The 25165-nt window shown below is 34.6% G+C and overlaps 2 long non-coding RNA genes across 2 annotated transcripts in view; both read left to right on the top strand.

Moving 5' to 3' along the window:
- The window catches only part of LOC309849316, a 111161-nt gene extending 95035 nt beyond the window's left edge, over positions 1–16126 (top strand). The window contains exon 4 of the long non-coding RNA XR_014303648.1: positions 15735–16126. This is a non-coding gene — a long non-coding RNA (uncharacterized lncRNA). The remainder of the gene's footprint in view (positions 1–15734) is intronic.
- Positions 1–25165, top strand: part of LOC309849172 — an 895871-nt gene that overhangs the window by 754120 nt on the left and 116586 nt on the right. The gene's annotated exons all lie outside the window — the stretch shown is intronic.

The raw sequence follows: 25165 nt of genomic DNA, 5'->3' as shown, positions 1-25165 counted from the left end.
ACTTCAAAATAATTAAAAATTCTTCACGAGGCGGAAATAGCATGATATTCTTAATACAGTATGGTTTTTAAAATCAGCTTTGTTACTTAATACCTGTATAACATGAGGTAGTCACTTTACCTCTCTAGCTCCATTTGTAAAATGGTCATAATAGCCCATAGTAACAAATACCTCTAAGGGGAACATTAACATGGAACTGGATAGTATATGTCAACTTACTGCCTCATAGATGGTACTATAAAATGATTACTCTCATCAGCCCTATCATCAATATCAGATAAGTGGTATTGAGAATTTAGGTAGCATATAAGTAGATTCTTAATGTTATAATACACTAATTTTAATATGCAATGTATTAAATGTATATTAATACATTAATATTATGTGTGTGGGCATAGTATATACTCTTTCTATATTTTTGCAATATTCCTTCCAGCAACCTTGAGTTAGAATCTGTAATTATTCCTATTTTATAGAACTTTAAATTCTATAGGAAAAAAGTAACTTTTCTGAGTTTGCACAGTTAAGTATTGGTGGAGAAAAGAGTGCAGCTCAGGACTGTCTGAATCAATGCCTGTGCTAATACTGGCTAATTTTTAAGTGCTAAGAGGTTAAAAATAATGGATAAGAAAAATAGACAAATATGAAAATTAAGAGGAGACTGAGAAAGAGAAGGAGAAAAAGGGGGATTTCATCTTATATGAAGAAAATTAAATCCATTAAAAAGCATGCAGAAGTAGTTTTAATGTTATTTCATCATTTTATATACATATAATATGCATGGATATGCATAATTCCTGATTCAAACTATTATCAAATTATATTACCTCAATTCATAAAAGGCAATTAGTAATTAATAAAGAAGTCTTAACTTGTAGTAAAATTACATCTTAATATGAACTTTCAGAAGTTAATCAGGCAATGAAGCACATTAAGCTTTTCCAAAGGCTTTCCTGGTCACACTGAAATACAATTTAAGAATTTAAGTAACATAAAATGCATCAAGGGAAGTAAGTCGATGAACATAATAAGGTGATATGTTTGATTTAGTTTATTTAAAAGCTAATACCAGAAAACTAAACATCTTGAAAATATGATAATACGATTTGCATCAAAATATGCAAGTATCATTTGCTCATGAACAAATGCAAAATGCAAAATTGCTTTGATAGGAAATAAAAATGAATTTTTATTGCTTATGGTGCATCAGGATTTATAATCCAAAACTATATTGAAAGACAAACATTTTAAATTAATATTTATGAAGAATCATTTAGGTCATGAGTGATGTAAGTAAATATAACTAAGCAACAAACATAAATGATGTTTACTGAAGTTTTTCTCCACTTATTTACTTTCTTAGCTCAAAATATGAAAGTTATTTTTAACTTAATGTGAAGATTTAATCTTTGTTAAGTCATGTTAGCTGTCAGAGCTTTGAGTTATTCAATTATATGGAGAAAATCCTTACTTAATAAAAGTTTAATACAATTTAAGCTTCCCAGGACTATTAAATCTCACACCCATAATGTATCAAAAGCACATGTCACTGTTAGATATTCAAAGGTAATCTGTAGGCCTTCTACAATAATAATAAATGCAAATCTCTGTAGGCATAAAAGGTAATACAAAAATCAGGTAGAGCACATTATAAGCCAGGATGTCCAAAGTTTATCTTCACAGAGCAGCTTCACTGCAACTAAAATAATACCCTAAAAATAAATTAAACGTACATAATGTCTAAGCATTTGCTTCTAATAATGGGTGGAGTGAACTTAGCAAGATAAAATAGAAGTCTGCTACACCAACAGCAAGACAGAAGAAAGAGATATTAAGGAATCAATCCCATTTACAATTGCATCCAAAACCATAAGATACCTAGGAATAAACCTAACCAAAGAGACACAGAATCTATACTCAGAAAACTATAAAGTACTCATGAAAGAAATTGAGGAAGACACAAAGAAATGGAAAAATGCTCCATGCTCCTGGATTGGAAGAATAAATATTGTGAAAATGTCTATGCTACCTAAAGCAATCTACACATTTAATGCAATTCCTATTAAAGTACCATCCATCTTTTTCAAAGAAATGGAACAAATAATGCTAAAATTTATATGGAACCAGAAAAGACCTCGAATAGCCAAAGGGATATTGAAAAAGAAAGCCAACGTTGGTGGCATCACAATTCCGGACTTCAAGCTCTATTACAAAGCTGTCATCATCAAGACAGCATGGTACTGGCACAAAAACAGACACATAGATCAATGGAACAGAATAGAGAGCCCAGAAATAGACCCTCAAATCTATGGTCAACTCATCTTCGACAAAGCAGGAAAGAATGTCCAATGGAAAAAAGACAGCCTCTTCAATAAATGGTGCTGGGAAAATTGGACAGCCACATGCAGAAAAATGAAATTGGACCATTTCCTTACACCACACACAAAAATAGACTCAAAATGGATGAAGGACCTCAATGTGCGAAAGGAATCCATCAAAATCCTTGAGGAGAACACAGGCAGCAACCTCTTCGACCTCTGCCGCAGCAACATCTTCCTAGGAACAACGCAAAAGGCAAGGGAAGCAAGGGAAAAAATGAACTATTGGGATTTCATCAAGATCAAAAGCTTTTGCACAGCAAAGGAAACAGTTAACAAAATCAAAAGACAACTGACAGAATGGGAGAAGATATTTGCAAACGACATATCAGATAAAGGACTAGTGTCCAGAATCTATAAAGAACTTAGCAAACTCAATACCCAAAGAACAAATAATCCAATCAAGAAATGGGCAGAGGACATGAACAGACATTTCTGCAAAGAAGACATCCAGATGGCCAACAGACACATGAAAAAGTGCTCCATATCACTCGGCATCAGGGAAATACAAATCAAAACCACAATGAGATATCACCTCACACCAGTCAGAATGGCTAAAATCAACAAGTCAGGAAATGACAGATGCTGGCGAGGATGTGGAGAAAGGGGAACCCTCCTACACTGTTGGTGGGAATGCAAGCTGGTGCAGCCACTCTGGAAAACAGCATGGAGGTTCCTCAGAATGTTGAAAATAGAACTGCCCTATGACCCAGCAATTGCACTATTGGGTATTTACCCTAAAGATACAAATGTAGTGGTCCAAAGGGGCACATGCACCCGAATGTTTATAGCAGCAATGTCCACAATAGCCAAACTATGGAAAGAACCTAGATGTCCATCCACAGATGAATGGATCAAGAAGATGTGGTATATATACACAATGGAATACTATGCAGCCATCAAAAGAAATGAAATCTTGCCATTTGCGACAACATGGATGGAACTAGAGCGTATCATGCTTAGCGAAATAATTCAAGCAGAGAAAGACAACTATCATATGATCTCCCTGATATGAGGAAGTTGTGATGCAAGAGGGAGGCTTAAGTGGGTAGGAGAAGAATAAATGAAACAAGATGGGATTGGGAGGGAGACAAACCATAAGTGACTCTTAATCTCACAAAACAAACTGAGGGTTGCTGGGGGGAGGGGGTTTGGGAGAAGGGGGTGGGATTATGGACATTGGGGAGGGTATGTGCTTTGGTGAGTGCTGTGAAGTGTGTAAACCTGGTGAATCACAGACCTGTACCCCTGGGGATAAAAATATATGTTTATAAAAAATAAAAAGTTAAAAAAAAAAAAATAGAAGTCTGCTAAATGTACACTCTGGCCAATTTAAATATTTGGTCAACTGCTTCTACTGTAATTTTAAGTGTGTTTGAAGATAAATTTGGTTGTTTATATTTGAATATGGGTTGACCATGGCATAATAGAAATTTGGAAAATTATACTCAATGTTGTTAAATAAAATGAGTGTAATTTACTTAAATAAAATGATGATTTTATCAGTCATTAACACTTCGGAAGAAACATCCATTCATCTTATAAAACATTTACATTCTTTAGAAGATGGGCTGTTGATAAAGTGAAAAAATTAAATATTGGGCTTCTTAAAATGTGAATGTTGGTTCCAGGAAAGATATATATGAATTCAAAATATATATAACCTATGGCAGAGTCACATAATACAGATGCACTACTAACATTTACTCAAATAACAAATTTTTAAGAATTGGTAATATATTACTTGAAAACGTAATTGAGGTGGTGATGAACTGAATTACTTAATTTAAAACTCTGGATCTTTCATTAAGTAGAAAGTTATTGGTGAAAGTCATTTGACAAAAGCAAAAGGGAAACATAACATCCATTTTGACCAAATACGAAAACATTGAGGAAAGTTTCAGTATTGCAGCTGATCTGCGGGGCCGGAGATCCGAGTTCAGGACTGAGACAGAGGTAGAGAGGGAAGAGTAAGGGGAGGGATAGGAAGGAAGGAAAGGTGGAGGAAAGGAAGGAGGGAGGGAGGGAAAAAGGGTGGAAAGGTGGGAAGGAAAACGGGAAGAAAGACAAAGGAAACTCGACTGTTGCAATGCAGCGCTGTTTGACAATAAAGGCTTTGAAAACACATAAACTCTAATATGAATTATAGATCAACATTAAACTATGTGACTTAACAAAAAACAAAAAAAATGTTTCCTCATCTGAAAGTAGTTCGTAGGTGTTGTGTGAATTTTAAAAGTCTGTATGGGGTGCATAGGTGGCCCAGTCAGTTAAGCCGCTGCCTTTGGCTCATGTCATGATCCCAGAGTCCTGGGATCCAGCCCCAGCAGGCTTCTCCCTCTCCCTCTGCCATACTAGAAGGTTCTGTCTCAGCAATGAAAAAAAAGATAAAAATCTTCGCCCTTAAGGATCTTATACCATAGTATTAGTTTATTAGGTGTACTGGAACAAAGTAACAGAATTTGAGTAACTTAAAATAATAAAAATATGTTCTTTTCCCCTACCCCAGGTGGTGGGTATTATGGAGGGCACATATTGCATGGAGCACTGGGTGTGGTGCATAAACAATGAATTCTAGAACACTGAAAAGAAATTAAAATATATATATGTATGTGTGTATATATATGTGTATATGTGTGTATATATATGTATATATATATACGTATATGTATACATATATATTTTTTTATTTCTTTTCAGTGTAACAGAATTATATATATAATTATATTATTTAATTATGTATTATATTATTTAATTATATATAATTTATATATAATTATATATAAATTTATACATTATATATTATATATAATATATAATATAACATATAATAATATATAATATCATATAATATTATGTAATATATGATATTATATAATAATATTATATAATAATATAATATTATTAATATAAATAATAATGTCATATTAATATAGTGATATAATATTAATATAATAATATAATATGTAATTATATAATAATATATTATATATTATATATAAATTTTTATAAAATTATATATAAATTATATATAAATAAATACAATTATATTTATTCATATATATGTATATATGTGTGTGTATATATATACATATATATTCTTTTTTATTTCTTTTCAGTGTAATAATTCATTGTTTATGCACCACACCCAGTGCTCCATGCAATACGTGCCCTCCATGATACCCACCACCTGGGGTCAGAGGAAAGGGTATATTTTTATTATTTTAAGTTACTCAAATTCTGTTACTATATATACACATTAACATACATTATATATGTACATATATTATATATAATGTATACATCATATACATACATTAATGTATATAATATTACATTATATATAATGTAATATATAATATAAATATATAATATTGTAATATATAATATAATATATATATACATATATATGTGTGTGTGTGTGTGTGTGTGTATATATATATATATATATATATATATATATATATATTTCAGAAGTGAGAAATCAAGATGCTGGCAGGTTCATTCCTTCTTGGGGTCTCAGAAGAATAAGGTGCTCCATGCCTCTCTCCCAGCTTCCAGTGGTTGTTGGCAAGCCTCAGCATGCCTTGGCTTATGGTAATAGGATTCTAATATCTGCTTCCTTCTTTACTTGGCATTTTACCTGTGTCTTTTCTCCTGTTCTTCTGAGGATATTGAATTAAAAATCCACACTACGCTAGCACAACCTAATCTTGCTTAACTAATTTTATCTGTAGTGACCCCATTTCTAAATAAGTCCACATTCTAGAGTTCCAGGAAGGACATGAATTTTGCCAGGCACTAACACAACCCAAAAAAACTCTGGAATGGATGAAAAAAAGTAATACATAAAATAGATGAAATATATAGCATATTAGATAATGCTAATTGCTGTGAAGAGAATAAAGCACAGAGGGGAAAAGGCTGTCATCTTAAATAGGGTGATCAAGCAAGTTACACTTAAGGAAAACAGTACAGGATATAGGACGGAGGTGCTCTCTGAATCAATATACAACTGAGGGATATGTCAACTAATAAATGTGCAAATAATTCGTAGAAACTGATCTATTGCTTCCATGTTCACAATAGCAAAATCCTAGCTATCTTAACTATTCTAGACTTTGTAAACTTTCTGTTTTTGCAATTTAATTCGCTAACTCTTTGAAGGGGAAAACTGATATGAGTAACAGGCTTGCTTCTCTGCATTCCCTTACCTCCTATATCTTGGTCACTTAAGACTTGGCTGCTTTGATAACCTTAAACTGCAGCTTGTATCTCCCGTTGGATTGCTTAAACAATTCTAGCTTCTGTCTCCCAGAAGCCTTTATCTGTCCAGATTCTCATCAGTTTCTTTCTCCATAGAAGAAATAGTAAATGCCCAAGAGGAGAAGTGGAGTGCAAAAAAATTACACTTAGCTCGATGAGCTTCTGTTCTCATTGACATCTGACTGCCTTAGAAGCTATTTGTTGTGTTCAATTATTGTTTCTACTTAAATCTGCTTCAACGATAGATATTTTAGTCTTCTCAGACTTTTTCCTATTAAGGAACAGCTGAAGTGCTACTGAATGTTGCAAAAATCTGTATGATGGTTTTAACATCCGATTCTCTCTGCTTTGTGATCGTTTTCTCGGTAACTCAACTTTTGCAATGTCTCCTTAGCTTATTGTTCTCTAGCATGATCCTCTTGAAGTTCTTTGAACATAGAAGGTTTTTCTCATATTGGGACGTTTATCCACGTGAGGCTGGAAACAACTCCATACCTGCCTCGTCCTGTAGCTTTATGTTTTTTAATCCTTTAGATGTCTGCTGTATTATGAAATTTCATTGGGAGACTTTTCCTGGCATATGTTTTAAGTAAAGTAGACTCTCACTCACCAGTTATCTTTCTCAGATACTTAGTTACCTTTAAAATAAAAAGTACCATGACTTTTATGACTTTATTGATGTTGTCTTACTACTGGGAAATGAGAAACTTTGTTTTCCTTATTTTCCATTTTAACATCAGTTCCTGGTACTTGTTTGATATAAGTATAAACAAATATTGATTGAATTAATTTTTAAAGCCCACTGAACAAATGAAACATGAGCTGATTCAGATATGCAAGTGCATCATGGTTTTGCATAAAATTAAGTTGGATGCACTTCATCAAATGAGAAATGGAAGTGCTTGACACAAACAATATTAAAACCATCATTTTAAAGTCAATCAGAGAAAGACAGTTATCATATCATCTCCCTGATATGAGGAAATTGAGAGGCAGAGTGGGGAGTTTGTGGGGTAGGAAAGGTAAAAAAGGAAACAAGATGGGATTGGGAGGGAGACAAACCAAACCATAAGAGATCTCAATCTCACAAAACAGAGGGTTGCCAGGGGAGAAAGGGGTAGGGAGAGGGTGGTTGGGTTATGGACACTGGGGAGGGTGTGTGCTATGGCTAGTGTTGCGAAGTGTCTAAACCTGGTGATTCACAGACCTGTACCCCTGGGGATAAAAATATATGTCTATAAAAAATAAAAAATTAAGGAAAAAAAAAGAACCAAGTCAGATGCTAACCAATGGTACCACCCAGACACCCTTGTCCTTGGTTTTCATTAAGTACTTGTTTTTGTTTCTTGAAATAAATTACCAAATTGTAATCATTATTCTGACGATGATTATTTGCTTCACTAGTAAAAGTTGTTGCCCCTACTTTGTTTTAGTATCTTTCTGAATTAAAATGACTTAGTATTTCAATCCAATTTATAATGTCATCTTTCAAAAACATTTGAGAAGCAATTAAATGCAGCAGACATATAGCATCAATAACAGTTCAATTGAAATGTCAAAAATATGGGCACCTGGGTGGCTCAGTGGGTTAAAGCCTCTGCCTTCGGCTCAGGTCATGATCTCAGGGTCCTGGGATCAAGTTTTGCATCGGGCTCTCTGCTCAGCAGGGAGCCTGCTTCCCTCTCTCTCTCTCTGCCTGCCTCTCCATCTACTTGTGATTTCTCTCTGTCAAATAAATAAATAAAAATCTAAAAAAAAATGAAATGTCAAAAATATGAAAAGTCATGGCCTAGTTTGTATATCCATAGACACACATGGCTGATATAATTATGTTTGAATGATAACCAACCGTAGTTGTGCAATATCAAGGAATCAGATGTATTCCATTGTTAGAGATGTTAAAATATGAGAAAAAAATGGACATTAGAAAACTAAAGAGGATGTTTTCTTCTGTTTAGGATATGGAAATTTGCACCAGACCCCTGCACACAGTGAAAGCAATAGCTATTTTCCTGTTGATGTACATGTATGATTCTGAACACTTGTAGGAGGTCAGGATTGCCATCTGTAAGAGGACTCTGCTGGTGAAAATAAAAGAAAGGAAGCTTTTAATGGCCTTGTGACCAGATTAGAACACATGACTGGTTTCCCCATCTGATGTTCTGACCCTTGAGCATGTTGAGGGCTTAGGTGACATTTGTGGATGGGGTATTGGGCTGAAGAAGCAGAGACAATTATCCAACAGTTCTTTCATCAAGACATTTAAAGCCACAAGTGAACTTGGGTCAACAAAACATACAACCCAGCCCTGACCTAGTTCGGTTCCAAATGGATCTAACTATTCAGTTTTCTTATGCTATTTTTCTAATAGAAAACAATGTTCTGTGGAAAGAAGTAACATAACTTTCATGCCAGGGTTCTATTATATGGAAAAGCTAACATATATAGAATAAAATAAATGAGATTCAAAATCAACAGAAATAAATGTGACAACACAAGTAGGCTCAAGGGTAGCCAAGTCAGAATTAGTAAAAAAAAATTAAATGATATAAGAAAGAGTGAATAAAAGGATACATTTCAACAAAGAAAATACCTCTGGAAAAAAGGGACATTACATAATTAAAAATTAAAAATTTGACACCAAGAAATAATTGTTGGTGTACTTAAATCATTGTACTGAATAATTGTACTTAATTATTAATACAAATCATTGTACTTAATAGAATTCAGCAGAACACAGAACATAAAATCAGTGAAATCAAAGACAGATTGATAAGAATTTTCTATACTGAACAAATGACAAAAGTAGAACTGATAATAATTTGTGGGACACTGTGGAAAGGTTTATAAAGATTTGTATGCCAACAAATTAGACATACAAATTAGACAATTTTCTTCTGAAAATTGCACAAATTACCCAAACTGGCTTAAGAGGAAGTGGAAATTTCAACAGACCTAAAATAAGTAAACAGATTGAATCTCTAACCAAAAATTCCCAACAAAAACAAGTCCAGGACCCTATGGCTTCACTGGTAAAATTCTATTCAACATTTAAAGAAAAATTAACAAATCCTTCTCAAACTTTTCCAAAAAAAGATGTGAAGAGAAGGAAATATGCCATTCTATAAGGCTAACATTATCTAGAAAAAGAAAAGATCTTTTCTCTTATAAATACAGAGTCAAAATTGATAAAAAAAATACTAGCAAACCAAATCTAAAAGGATATAAAAAATTATTATTATTTACCATGGCTAAGTGGAGTTTATCCAGAAAATGCAGGGGTGAGCGGTGCCTGGGTGGCTCAGTGGGTTAAAGACTTTGCCTTTGGCTCAAGTCATGATCACAGATCCCCACATTAGGCTCTCTGCTCAGCAGGGAGCCTGCTTCCCTTCCTCTCTCTCTGCCTGCCTCTCTGCCTACTTGTGATCTCTGTCCAATAAATAAATAAATAATCCTTTAAAAAAAAAGAAAAAAAAAGAATGCAGGGGTGACTTGATGTAAGAAAATTAATACCATATGATATATCACATTAATGGAATGGGGGAAGAGTCTCAACTTTTGATCATCTCAACTGATGAAGTACCTTGAAAAAAAGATTCAACAATACTTCATAACACAAACACTCAGAAGCTTAAGAAAAAAAGAGCCTCCAAATCAGGAAGGACATCTATGAGAAACCCATAGCCAGCATCATACTCAACACTGAAAAACTGAAAAATTTCCCCTTAATATCAAGAATATGACAAGAATATCCTCTTCCACCACCTGCTATTCAACATACTACTGGAAATCCTAGCCAGAGCAATTGGACAAGCAAGAGATAGAAAAGGTTTCCAAATTATAAAGGAAGAAATTTTTTAAAATCTCTACTCAGGGGCACCTGGGTGGCTCAGTGGGTTAAGCCGCTGCCTTCAGCTCAGGTCATGATCCCAGAGTTCTGGGATCGAGTCCCACATCGGGCTCTCTGCTCAGCAGGGAGCCTTCTTCCTCCTCTCTCTCTCTGCCTGCCTCTCTGCCTACATGTAGTCTCTCTCTGTCAAATAAATAATAAATAAAATCTTTAAAATCTCTACTCACAGATGGCATGGTCCTATGTATAGAAAGTGGAAAAGAATCCACAAGAAAGATCTAGGGCTAATAAATCCATTTAAAAAGTTTGCAGGGCACAAGGTAAACATATACAGTTTTGGGTAGTATAGACAAGCAAAGATGGTTCTTCCAATCCATGAGCATGGGGTGTTTTTCCATTTCTTTGTGTCATCTACGATTACATCAGTGCTCTATAGTATTCAGAGTACAGACTCTTTACCTCTTTGGTTAGGTTTATTCTTAAATATCTTATCATTTTTGTTACAATTGTGAATAGGATCAATTCTTCGATTTCTCTTTCTGTTGCTTTATTATAGGTGTACAGAAATGCAGCATATTTCTGTACATTGATCTTGCATCCTGTGATTTACTGAGTTCATATATCAGTTCTAGGAATCTTTCAGTGAAGTGTTTGGGGTTTTCTATATAACGTATCATGTGATCTGTCAATAGTGAAAGTTTGATTTCTTCCTTGATGATTTAGATGCCTATTATTTATTTATTTATTTATTTATTTAAATTTCTTTTTGTTGCTGAGGCTAGGACTTCCAGTACCTGTTAATAACAATGATGAGAGTAGACATCCTTGTCTTTTTGACTGTGGAGAAACGTTCTCAGTTTTACCCCATTAAGGATGATATTAGCTGTTGGTTTTTCATATATGGGCTTTATTATGTTGAAGTATATTCTCTCTATCCTTAGTTGGTAGAGGGTTTTTATCAAGCATAGATGTACTTTGTCAAATGTTTTTTTTTTTTTTTTTGCATCTATTGAGAGGATCAGATGGTTCTTATCCTTTATTTTATAAATGTAGTATATTATGCTGTTGATTTGTGAGTATTGACCCACTCTTGTAGCCCAGTAATATATATAATTTGATCATGGTGAATGATTCTCATACTATATTATTGGATTCGATTTGCTAGTACTTTGTTGAGAATTTTTGCATCCACGTTCATCAGAGATATGGCTTATAGTTCTCTTTTTTTCGTGGAGTCCTTGTCTGATTTAGATTTGTCTGATTTACCTCCTACTATCATAGATTGTTACAAAATTCTTTAAGAATTTAGAGATGAGAACAAAGTTTTCTATGTCTTTTGAAATAGAAATTTGCCTTTGAGGACTCTCATTTCTATAAATTGGCTTTTATGAGTTTTTATTTTTATTTCTTCTGTAATGAAGAAGACATCAATATTTTGAAGAGAAACTGCAGGTCGAAAATGTAGAATTGTGTAAATAGTGAATAAAATACTCATATTGCATAATAGCATATGTTTATTAAATCTGAATATATTTTCTGTGCTTCTCCTTTTAAACACTGTACATAGAAGTGATGCTCTTCAATAATATTTATCTAAGTAGTGGGCTTATGGATAAGTTTTCTTTCTTCTTTGTAGATCTTGGTATTATTATTGTGTTTTTATGTGTGTGATAAAGAACAATGTTTACAGAATTCATTAAATAGGGTTTTACAAGTCTTTCTAAAAGGATGATATTGAAGAACAGAGAGCAAAGATGAGAAAATTGTATTCAAGTAACATGAAGTTGAGAAAACGTTTTAGGTGCAAAGAATAAAATGTAAGAAGTCCTAAAATGACATAGACAAAGATACATTTAAAAAACTAATTCAAATCCTATGTAGGTGAAAACTGATGAGCAAGGGGCAATTTTCCAAGCAAATTCCTAGAGATGGTGTCAGATTATGTAACACATTAAGGCCATGGCAAAAAACATTTGCTTTTTTTCCCCTAAGTGTGTTGGCAATACATAATTCAATTTATATTTTAAGAAGCCAATTCAGGGGCACCTGAGTGGCTCCATTGGTTAAGTGACTGCCTGTGGTTCAGGTCATGATCCCAGGCTCCTGGGATCAAGTCCTGCATCAGGCTCCCTGCTCTGCAGAGAGCCTGCTTCTCCCTCTCCCTCTGCCTGCCACTCTACCTACGTGTGCTATCTCTCTGTCAAATATATAAATAAAATATTTTTTTAAAAAAGAGAGAGAGAGAGAGAGAAGCAAATTCAGACTTATGAGGGATAAATTGATTGTATTAGGAATCAGAAGGACCAGTTATAAGATGTAAAATTTGGAAAATCTGTTATGTGGGCCTAGCCTAGGATGATCACAATGCAGACAGATTAACTAAGTTTAGATATTTTTTCAAACAAACTTTGAGTGGAAACTTAGGGAAATGGAGAAATCAAAGATAGTTCCTGGATTTATGTCTTGGACAGAAGAGTAAAGTAGGATGCACTTATTAAAATGGGAGAAGAAATGGGTGGGTGGGTGGGTGGTGGACAAATCCTGTAAGCAAATATTTGCATTTTGGGACACCTACTGTTTGAGATTCTCATATGTGCAAGTGGAGGTTTTAAGAAGGCAGCAGGAATTTGAGTTCAGAGTTCGGAGAAGATTTAATTAGATGAATTTAATTAGCACCATGTTGCAAAAGTCTTTGACTTCCAAGATAACATGATTCTTTAAAAGAAAGATAGCACTTTAACACGATAGGAATATTAAGCAGTAATATTTTAAGAAGCAGGTATCCTACAAAGATTAAAAACAAACAAACTACATTTGACTCTATTAAGATAGAGTTAAATAGTGAGTCTTGATTTGCATTTCTCTAAAATTAACATAACAGCTCCCTATTTATTAAGTTTGTTATAAAAATTGAATAAATGAATATATTTAAATGAATGTATTTAAAGTATTTTTAGACATTATTATGCCTATACAGTTAAGGATTTCAGTAAATAGTGTACATAAAGAAGTGTAAGAAAAGGAGAATGATTTATAGAAACAGCTTAGGTCTCTCTCCAAAAACATCGAGTTTTCCTAAATAGATGCTGGAATATTTATTGCATGCTCCTATAGCCTATTCTTTGTAGCTTCCTCAGTCACATGGTCAGTTGATCCCGAACCCTTGGTTTTTAATTCCTTGACCTCCTTGCACTATCTATTTCTTCAATGGACTTCAGCCAACAAATTATACTCTAGACCTTGTCGACACAACTACTGCCTTGTTATTGATACCGAGATTATAGTAACATTTTCTTTGAACCCCAGATCTCTGCCCATTAACTCTTCTCCAAAGATTCTTTGAACCCCAGACCTCTGCCCATTAACTCTTCTCCAAAGATTCTTTGACCTTACTTGGATATCCCATCAATTGACTTTCCACCCTCCCTTGCTCTGCTTCTATCTCTCTTCTTACCCACGTTAGATTACAAAGCCCAGTGTTATATAATCACTCCAGCACATGTTCAAAACTCTCTTGTCATTGTCTTTCATATGCTTACCTGGTCAAGACCCTGGCCATGATTATACCCAAATTTCTACCTGCATATAGCTAAAAATGGCTGGGAAAAGTTAACTATGCTGTCTTGTTGTCATTGTTGCTGTTTCAAATTATGATCATATTCATTCTCTTACTCATTTAATAAACTAAAGAATCTCTAACTCCTTAGACCACCATAAAATTCTCTCTTCTTCACTTTTATCTTTCTTATTTCACTTAGAAAAGGAAAGTGGAGAAGTGCTTATCCTCATCATCATCATGCTTATCAGTTTTATGAATTTATGAGGCTACTTGAATTCCAATGTGTCCATATACACTAACCTCTGTGTGTGTGTGTGTGTGTGTGTGTGTGTGTGTACATCCCCTTTATAAATTCATTCACCTGTCAGTGTTTCCAGTCAAAGACAACCTTTCTAAGGTATGCTGGATTCTCTTTAGTTCTCTTTAGTTCCCAACAGTAAGGACAAAAAGCATGTAGTTATTATTTTTTATGTTCTACAATATTTTTATTTGTTCAACAACTGTCTTTAGCATAGTAGATTATATGTCATGTTAAGAGGAAAAAAAGAAATCACTTAAGTCATTGTATACTTTCTGTTCAATGTCTACCCATCTTCCCAGACAAAACAAAACAAAACAAAACACCCAAAACAAAACTATAATTCTTCATCAATGTCTATACTTAATCACACATGATCTTTTATTAACCTACTCCAATTAAATGTGCATTCCTTCTATCATGCTAACCTAAATGCTAAATTTTCAAGCATTAATTTTTAGTCACTCTAGAATGTAATCTTTCACCAGTGTGACAAACTGGATCAGTTTCTATTCCGTGAAATACTTCCGGCACTGAGTTACAGAACACATAACCCTGTCTTGCCACCATCATCCAGCCTTTCTTTTTCAGTTTCCTTTGCTGGTCTCTCCTTTTCTTCCTAAAGTACACATGCTGCCACAGCCTAAGGCACACTCTTTAGATCTTTTGCCTTTTCTATTTACGCTCACTTCCTAGGTGATAGCATTCACTTCCACAGCTTTAATCATGTCTCTCTGCTAGTGACTCCCAAAATGTTAACCTTTAGCCCCCATCTCTTTCCCCGACACAGAATAATATATTCACCTGAATACTTGACAACTCCCTGGGAAATTTTAAAGCTTATCATATTTAGTATGTCCAAAAAGAACTCTTGGATTTCAACTACCACTGCTCCTGACCACTACACACGTATTCATTCTTTAATCTTCTGTTAGTTATGACACTCTTCATAGAATGGCTTGCCTTAAAAACCTTGGGGATTCTCACTATTCCTTTACCGTTCTCATGCTTACATCCAATTCATTTGTAATTCCTTTCAACCCTACTTTTAAATCTATCTCAAACCCAGTGACTTCGCATCACCTGTCACAATCAGTACAATCTAGTCAGAGAGCTACGGTCATCTGTCACCGAAACAACTGCAATAGCTTTCCTGCTAGTGTTTCTGTGTTTACCCTTGTCTCCTAAAATCTGCACTCTTAACAAATAAACATGACTTCATTTCTAGAATGAAAATGTTCACTGACTTCCTATTATACTAAAAATAATATTGAAATTATTCCCAATGCCTAAAAATCTCATTTTTGAACTTAATTTTTCTCAGTTATAATCAAAATAATTTTATTAATGTTCTCAACTGTTTTACTTTGCTTTTTTCCTTAGGTTTTCTACAGAGGCTGATCCTTCTGTCCAGAAAGCATTTCCACCATTTATTCACAGAGATAACACTGCCATTTTGCTCTGGATTTGGCTCAGCAGTCACCTCTTCAGAGAGACCAATTCTGAACACTCCATATAATAAAGTCACCAATCAGTGTTTATTTCTTTAAGGATTTCTTGTACCATCACTACTAACTACCCCAAATTTTCTATTGTATTTGCTTGTTTTAATTCTTTTGTATTTTAACTTGTTTGTTGTGTACCTCCCTACATAAAATGTGAACTCTGCAAGGAGAGGGAATTCTTTTGCCCCGACTACATCTACAGCACCTGCAAGAAAGGCTTGTGTGAATTTAGTGTGTATGGATATTTGCTGTTCTATACTAAAATTTGTATCTTTTAGTCTATTCAAAACTCAAATAAAGGCAAATAGGATTTAGGCATTTATTATTTACTTAAAGGGTTTTTAAAAACATAACTCTATCCTATATTAAACTCCTGAATTAATAAGGAAATTTGCAATTATTTAATTATTTTCATCTAAAAAAAGGATTGGCATTTTGGATTATACATTTAGTCAATTTGGATGGCTGAGAATGGTAAACACATAAATAAAATTTATCCAACAGGGGCGTCTGGGTGGCTCACTGGGTTAGGGCCTCTGCCTTCAGCTCGGGTCATGATCCCGGGGTCCTGGAATTGAGCCTCACATTGGGCTCTCTGCTCAGTGGGGAGCCTGCTTCCTCTTCTCTCTCTGCCTGCTTGTGATCTCTGTCAAATAAATAAATAAAGTATTTTAGAAAAAAAAATCCAACAATTTTTGTTTGGTAATAATGATAATAATGATGTTCAGAAATATTACCTGCTGGGGTGTCTAGGTGACTTAGTCAATTAAGCACATAGCTCCTGATTTGGGCTCAGGTCCTAGTCTCAGGGTAGTGGGATGGAGTCCTGAATAGGTTCCTCACTCAATGAGGAGTCTGCTGGAGAGTCTCTCTCTCCCTCTTCCTCTGTCCCTTCCCCCTGCTCGCTCACACACTCTCTCTCTGTCTCTGATATAAATAAATAAATCTTAAAAAAAAAAAAAGAAATATTACCCACTGATTCAACAACTCTTTATTCAATATCTGTTACGTTTGGACACTGTCCTTGAGTGTCCTTGACACTCAGCAAAGATCACAGTACACAACAATTTGCTGCATAGATCTCATATGGGGAGGAAACAGACAACAAATTCAGTTATAATAAGCATATCTAGTATGAAGGAAATTTTTAAGAGCTATGGTGAAAAATAAAGCAAGGAAAGGAGATAAAGTATACTGGAAGAATTAAGACAACAAGTAAAGTGAACATTGGGGTAGAAAATTCTTCTGGTGCCTTTGCTGTGAGAGCCAGTGTGTTCAGTACCTTGTTTGTATTCTCTCATTTTATTCAATGTTTATAATTTTTATAATAATCCTCTTAATATTTACTACTTTTGCTTTGAGTTGGGTTGTGAGGTCAGTGAAATTAGATGACTGGTTCAAAGTCACAGTTTCTATGTAACAGAGCAGGGTGCAATGCCAATTTGTCTGAATCCAGATGTGTCTGAGATCACATCTGTACAATATTTAGTGATGACTAAAAATAGATGGTTTATATGGAAAGCTCTTCTTTCACGGAATAGTAGCAAGTATCTATACAGTGATAAAAATAATTTTTCCCCTCTCTCTCTGCCTCCTTCTCTGCCTACTTGTGATCTATCTCTGTCAAATAAATAAATAAAATCTTAAAAAAAACTTTTTTTATTTGAACAAAACATCTTCCTTTAGTGACATCAGCTAAAGTAAATAATAACAAAGATGCATATTTATAAATACAAAATGAGAATAAACTTTTATTTTATACTTACTAAATAAGTGCTTTTCGAAATGCTGTGCATACATTATCTGATCTGAATCTCTTAATGCATTATGAAGAAATAAAGTATTTGGCTGGACATCTGTTTGTTCACAGCCTGTTAAATGTGCGAAATTGTAATATACATAGATCACGATGAGCAGTATCATGAGATTTGGTTGATGTGTTTTTGAGACGTTGCTATACTGATTATCAGACAAGGATTCCATTTTACACAAGTCTAATTTTTAACTATTAAACAGAAGGGATAACAGAATTAAGTTTAAAAATGTAGTGCACTAGATTGGTTGATTTTCTCAAAAGTACCATTTCTGAATGCACCATTAGAGAGCACACACATCAGGTCTCCCTACTTAACTCCCGAGGAATCAAACTGAGACTAGGAAAAATCAGAACTCATAGAACTTGCTGGCTCTGAGCCACCTAACCTAATCAGCTTCAACTAGAATTTTAAATTAGAATGACTACCAGGAGCAGGGGGAACTGAAATTACTGAATTAATATACGGCAAAGTGATTTCTGTCCTCTTCAGAGACAGAATGACTGAGAAAAATCTTGAAAAATTATTTTCAGTTTTAGACATTTATGTTTGCTCTTGACAGTACTAAAAACATTTCCTTGGAATGTTAATTGGATGATTTCCCATTATCAGTAATACGGTGACCAAAATACCTACTGTTTGACAATCGCTGCGCTGACATAACAGATAAGCATGGCTGACAAAGCACTTCAAAGTAAACTGCGCCAGACTTCCACTAATTTGATCTTATAAATGTGTCTTACAGATCTCCACATTTAATGTTCAATTCTTAAAATCTTTCCTCAGTGAATTCTCAATGTATTTTATTTCTTCAAGCCAATATCAGACAAGAACTTTAAAAATTAGTATCATCCTCTTTGGTAGCCAGGAAGGACAACATAGCAAGTATTGCTGACAAGAATCACATGGTAATTGGATATTGTGAGATTTAAAATTGTTTTACTGTGGGTGTTGCTTCATTTTTGGCTAAGCATCATGCTAGCTACAGAAAAAAAAAAGTTGTTTATTACTAAAGATAGACAAGTGTCTCACTGGAGCTTGAGGGCAGTGGTTGCGGTTTCACAGAGACAGTAACTGAATTCAGGGCACCCTAGAGGACACTTCTAGAAGTTACTCGTTAATTATGATTTTGTTACATCACTATTAATGTGGCTCAGTTACTCTTGCCTAGTATCCCAGTACTATGCAGCAGATTCCATTATTGTTCCTTTTTTATTATTTTTAAATTTTTTTATTAACATATGTATTATTAGCTCCAGGGGTACAGGTCTGTGAATCGCCAGGTTTACACACTTCATAGCACTCACCATAGCACCTACCCTACCCACTGTCTAGAACCCAACCACCCTCTCCCTACCCCTCTCCACCCCACCCTCAACCTTCAGTTTGTTTTGTGAGATTAAGAGTCTCTTATGGTTTTTCTGCCCCCAGATCCCATTTTATTTCATTTATTCTTTTCCTACCCCCAAGCCCCCCACCTTGCCTTTCAAATTCCTCATATCAAGGAAATCACGTGATAATTATCTTTCCCTGATTGACTTATTTTGCTCAGCATCATACCCTCTAGTTCCATCCACATGGTTCCCTCATTGTTGCTTTTCTTTTTTTTTTTTTTTAAAGATTTTATTTATTTATTTGAGAGAGAGACAGTGAGAGAGAACACGAGCGAGGAGAAGGTCAGAGGGAGAAGGAGACTTCCCATGGAGCTGGGAGTCCGATGTGGGACTTGATCCCGGAACTCCAGGATCATGACCTGAGCCGAAGGCTGTCGTCCAACCAACTGAGCCACCCAGGCTCAATACAGAGTCTATTGAGGTTACACAGAAATTTTTATTACAGTCTTTTTCATAAACCACAAGCCAATCTGCTAGCTATGGGTCTACCCCATAAAAATGAAAGGATGGAAGATGAAACAGATATTGTAACTGAGAGTTTACAGTACAAGTAGTCTGCCTTAAAAGTTCAAATTGCCATCCAGTACATCATTAGATACAAAACAGTCTTTTTTTTTTTTTTTTTTTAAATATTTTATTTATTTATTTGACAGAGAGAGATCACAAGTAGGCAGAGAGGCAGGCAGAGAGAGAGAGAGAGAGAGAAGCAGGCTCCCTGCTGAGCAGAGAGCCCGATATGGGACTCGATCCCAGGACCCTGAGATCATGACCTGAGCCGAAGGCAGCGGCTTAACCCACTGAGCCACCCAGGCGCCCCGATACAAAACAGTCTTAATTTAAATTAATGTTTCAAAAGAAAACTCACATCAGAAATATCACTAATTCACCAATTCAACGCTATTAGAAATATTCTTACATCATATATGGTGAAATATATATTAATGTCCTTATTATTTTTATTATTGGTATTATGTTAATATTTGAAATGTCCTAATATGCTCACTATGTTGATAACTGAGTATTAGCTCCAGGCAATTAAAGTATTGCATCTAATTTGAATAAAATGATCACCAGTCTTAGATGTAGAAATATTCTCAATTGGATCAATATTTTATAAAAAATGGAAGACACAATCTGAAAGGAATTCAGTGGTTCCTCCTACTCAAAACTGTCTTTTACCTATCATAGATGCTCACTCAATAATATCTTTCTGTTTTAAAAACCCATACACTGGGGCAACTGGGTGGCTCAGTGGGTTAAGCCTCTGCCTTCAGCTCAGGTCATGATCTCAGGGTCCTGGGATCAAGCCCCACATTGGGCTTTCTGCTTCATCCTCTCTCTCTGCCTGCCTCTCTGCCTATTTGTGATCTCTCTCTGTCAAATAAGTAAATAAAATCTCAAAAAAAAACAAAAAACATACACTTAGCTATTCCTAAGAGATTGTTAGTGCAAATGTCTAAGACGTATTTTGCAATAAGATGTCATAACACTCTGCATAGCCTGTTTTCCTTAAAAGGCCAATCTGGAAGTCTGGATTATATGGGAAACTACGTATTTGGTTAGTTAAAAACAAAACAAAACTTCCTGTTGGCTTTTTAGTTCCACTGAAAGGAAACTTCTCTCATTGATAAATGTCTTCAATATAAATATATTTACATGAAAATTATTAATGGCCTGTGTGGAGATCAACTTCTATTGTTACTCTTGTTGTTAAAAACAATTCAGAATTGACCAATATATTATAAAACCTAGAAAAATAATACAAAGAACTGGAAAATGCTTATACGTGCTTCAATTTTAGGGTTGACCAGGTATAATTATACTTATAAAACTGATCTGATTTTCCATAACTATTTATAATGGTCACCCATTCCTCTTCTTGTTTTTTAATACCTTTTTCATTATGTGGATTTTTCCTTCATACTTAGTCTTTTTTTCCACGAAACACCATGAGGTAGTATTCAATTTCAATCAGCCATACTATAATATATATATTGATTCTTGAATTCTTATTTATTTAAGGCAAAAAATCTCAAATTTACCAAAACTCAGAATGGTCTAAAGTAATTAATGAAGCAAATAAATATATGTTGCAACTTGTTATTTTATTTTACATTTTGCAACTTGTTATTTAAAATATTTGTATAGACTGAGCTGAATCATGCCATTCAAGGCATATATAAGGTAATAGTTGAACTAATATATTCTACTGAATTGCTCTATTTCTAATCCCAAATTTATTAAAATAAATTTACTGTTGTACTATAGAAGTATTGTTGTTATAAGAATATTTAGATTGATTTTCTACATATATATATAGAAAATGTGGAAAATAACTTGTGTTATATTTTTATAATCCATATGCTGAAATTTTCACACATATGCAACATATTTCACATCTTTATAGCGTAAGTGGCTTTCAATAAATGTAATCAAATAAAAATGTATAGTTTTCATATAGCTTCAATGTATTTGAGAGTAAGACTTCCTTGCTTTCCTCTATATTTAATTAGGCAAATAAGATATAATATAATTTTTTAAATCATTAAGCTTTTTGAGGAATTTTGGAAGGAATTGGTTGTTATATATTTATCTAGACAAATGATTCATGAAAAGTGTTTTTGGTGAATTCTGGTTCTATATAATATTAGATGTTCTGTGATCAATGCTTGCTGTAGTCAAATAAATCTGAAAAATTAATTTTTACAAGAACTTATCCTTTTTTAAAGTTTTTTTAAAAAATGATAGAAAGAGAAAGAAAGGAAAGGATTACATGTGCAGAGGGAGAGGGGAGACAAGCAGACCCTCCCCCACTCAGTGGGGAGCCCTATGTGGGGCTCAATCCCAAGAATCTGAGATGAAATCAAGAGCCAGAGGCTTAACCAACTGAGCTAACCAGATGCCCCAAGAGCTTATCCTTGTTGCGTCACAGTCAAGGCTCACAGAAATTCGTTGGAGGTAAAACAACCAAATATATAATTCAACAGCAAATTCATCAACACACAGCCAAACACACAAACAGAAGTAGTTTAACCTAGTGCTGACTAAAAATATTTGATTAAGGTATTTTTTTCCTTCATGAAACTTATTTTATAAAGCATAATTTGAAGAGCAATCAAGATTGAATGTATTAAATTTATATTGGAGAAAATGAAAAATCAGTTTACTTAATTTCACTTTCTTCATCTTTTAAATGGGCATGATACCATCATTTTTATTGTTAGGATTTGAACTATGAAAGTAAAATATAGTTTTAGCACATGACAGCTATTATTTCCAATACCCCAAAATATTTTCTGATGCACTTGTACCTTTAAATGGTATGTATTTTCCATAATTCTGTCATTATTTTTATTAAACTCAATCACCACAGATTAAATGCTTCATGAGACTGAACATTAAATTAACTTAAATTATAACAAGTGAGCAATTACCAAGTCAATGCTAATGCCCTAATATTTTGTGATAATATTCACACTTAGATCTATACTCCCCCAAATGATTCTTTGTTCTTTCATTAAGGGCAAAGACCATGTTAGCATCCCTTCCACTGATGTCAAAATAGCTGATCCCTATCTTGCCATAAGAAAAGATTGTGGGAGGGGCGCCTGGGTGGCTCAGTGGGTTAAGCCGCTGCCTTCAGCTCAGGTCATGATCTCAGGGTCCTGGGATCGAGTCCCGCATCGGGCTCTCTGCTTAGCAGGGAGCCTGCTTCCCTCTCTCTCTCTCTGCCTGCCTCTCTGTCTACTTGTGATCTCTCTCTGTCAAATAAATAAATACAATCTTTAAAAAAAAAAAAAAGAAAAGAAAAGATTGTGGGAAAAGGGTGAGGAGCTGGCAATCCACAATGTCACAAATTTGCACACTATATAATATTCCTTTTACTCACTGTAATTATTTACTGTTAAGATAGCAAGATCTTCTGAAGCTTTTTTCTCCTGAAATTGCTCTTTTTTCAGCTTATTTACAATTTCCCATATCCCCTGATTTAGATTTATATTGGTATATAACAAATCGCCCACAAACTTAGCATCTGAAAACATCCCACACAGTACCTGTGGGTCACCAGTCTGGGTGTGGTTAGGCTGTGTCTTCTTCAGGATGGTCCTCAGGACTGGGTTCTTATCTGAAGGCTTGATTAGAGAAGGTACAATTCCAACTCATACAGGTTATTGGTTGTATTCATTTTCCTGCAGCTGAAAAATTCAGGGAAGCTTGAGTTTTCAAAGTCAGCAATGGAGGAAGGGAGAGAGATTGTAGAGCAAGTCAGTTAGCAAGATGGTATTTTATACAACATAACAATCATGTGAAATCCCCTAGCCTTTGATATGCAATGTTATGTAGTCACTGGAATGACATCTAATCACGTCTAACTGCATTCTATTGGTGAAAAGAAAGTCACAGATTCTGCCTACACAAAGATGAAGATTTTACAAAGGAGTAAGAGTGACTACCAACGGGTGTCTCTGTCATATGCCAGTGTCACAGAGGAGGATATGGGAGGGATGGGCAAGTCCCTTGGCATTCTCCCCTACTTTGGAAACCCAGAGCTCTTCAGGTTCACCAGGACACAATAGAGAGCTGTAAAGATTACACACCTCCTCTCTCTCTCTCCAGGACCCTGATGACATAACCTAGATGTTCAAATTTTCATTTCCTTCTTTAGGAAAGACTGTTCTCACAAAGTTGAAGTGCATAATCAGAAGGATAAGTCACTGCAGTGCTGAAGAACACATCCTATGACTCTATTCGTCCCCAGTCTCTACTGCAAAGTGGAGACATTCAACACCTCAAATAACAGTGCCTTGTGCATCAGTGACTACTTCCTATCCTGGTTATTGTCACAGACACCCAGCATTCATTCCTACTCTCCATCCTGCTCTCACCGTACTGCAAGGACCGAAAGACTAAAAACCACAATCCCAGATTCTTTCCACATATGTGTCAGATATGACTTAGGTTGTTAGGAGGAAATGAGCCCATGCAAGATTGGGAAGGCAGGATCTATTCACCCCTAAGCTGCAGAGGAGACTGATACAGGTTTGTAGAACAGAAAGCCTCTGTGCTTCAGTGTGTAAGAACAAGCTTTATGGTGCAAGGCAGCTCTGAAAGTAGCAAATTTTATGCAGCATCCTGAAGCCTGAGTGGTTGTAGGAGACTTTGATGACTTCCAGATTGCAGCAATAGCTGCCACAGCATGAACTTGAAACCTGGGGACAATGATCTGACTTCAAACTGATATCTTCCAACAATTAAAATGTGAAATACTTGTTGCAGATTTTTCTTTTATTTTTATTTTTATTTATTGCACTAAAACTTGTATAAGCATCTTAAAAATGTAAGTCTATCTTATAAGTCTTTCAAAAATGATGTCTCTTGCTTTAATAGCTTCTTGGTTTATAAATGAAGATGATTCCAAGGTTTCTGGTCTTTTCTTTGTTCAGTGGAACATGCACTTAATTTCTTTTGAACATAAAACTTACACATTTAAACATTACACTTCTTCGATTACATTTATGTTTGAATATAGATAATTTTCCACTTTCACTGTATTTATGCATAAATTTACATTTTGTGGATGATTTCCATAAATAGCTGGCAAGAATCATATAACCATGAGACTTAAGAAAAGTGACTACATTATGTATAATGTTAGTTATTTAATATTTTTAATAAAAAGCTTGCTTTAAGAGGCATCATAGACAACATTAAAATAATGTTAGTCCCAGACAATAACCAAAAATGGCTGTAAGACCTCAAATTTATTCTGCAATCAGGTGTTTAGGAAATAAAAACCTACAACAGAAAGAGGTCTATTAAGTTGGTTTTAATAAGAGTAGTCAGAAGAGAAATGATCGTATAGCACTTTTAACTAAACACAGATACATTGCAACACATTTAAATTTGCTGAAGAAAAATTACCTGTACTGAGGAGATTGTGAGTCAAATGACAAGGGGAAGAAAGCTGTAAGCATATAGCGCCACTTATGTTATTAATCTGAATGACAGGGAGGAAGAGAAAGATAACAATTGATGCTGACTGTGCAGAGTGTGAGCCATGAATTAATTTTCTCTGACAATGACACCTTTCAGAGGACACT

Source organism: Mustela nivalis, assembly GCF_964662115.1.
Source record: "Mustela nivalis genome assembly, chromosome: 15".
NCBI classification, from domain to species: Eukaryota; Metazoa; Chordata; class Mammalia; order Carnivora; family Mustelidae; genus Mustela; species Mustela nivalis.
Note: the sequence above shows the minus strand (reverse complement) of the source record. Positions and strands in the feature narration are given on the sequence as shown.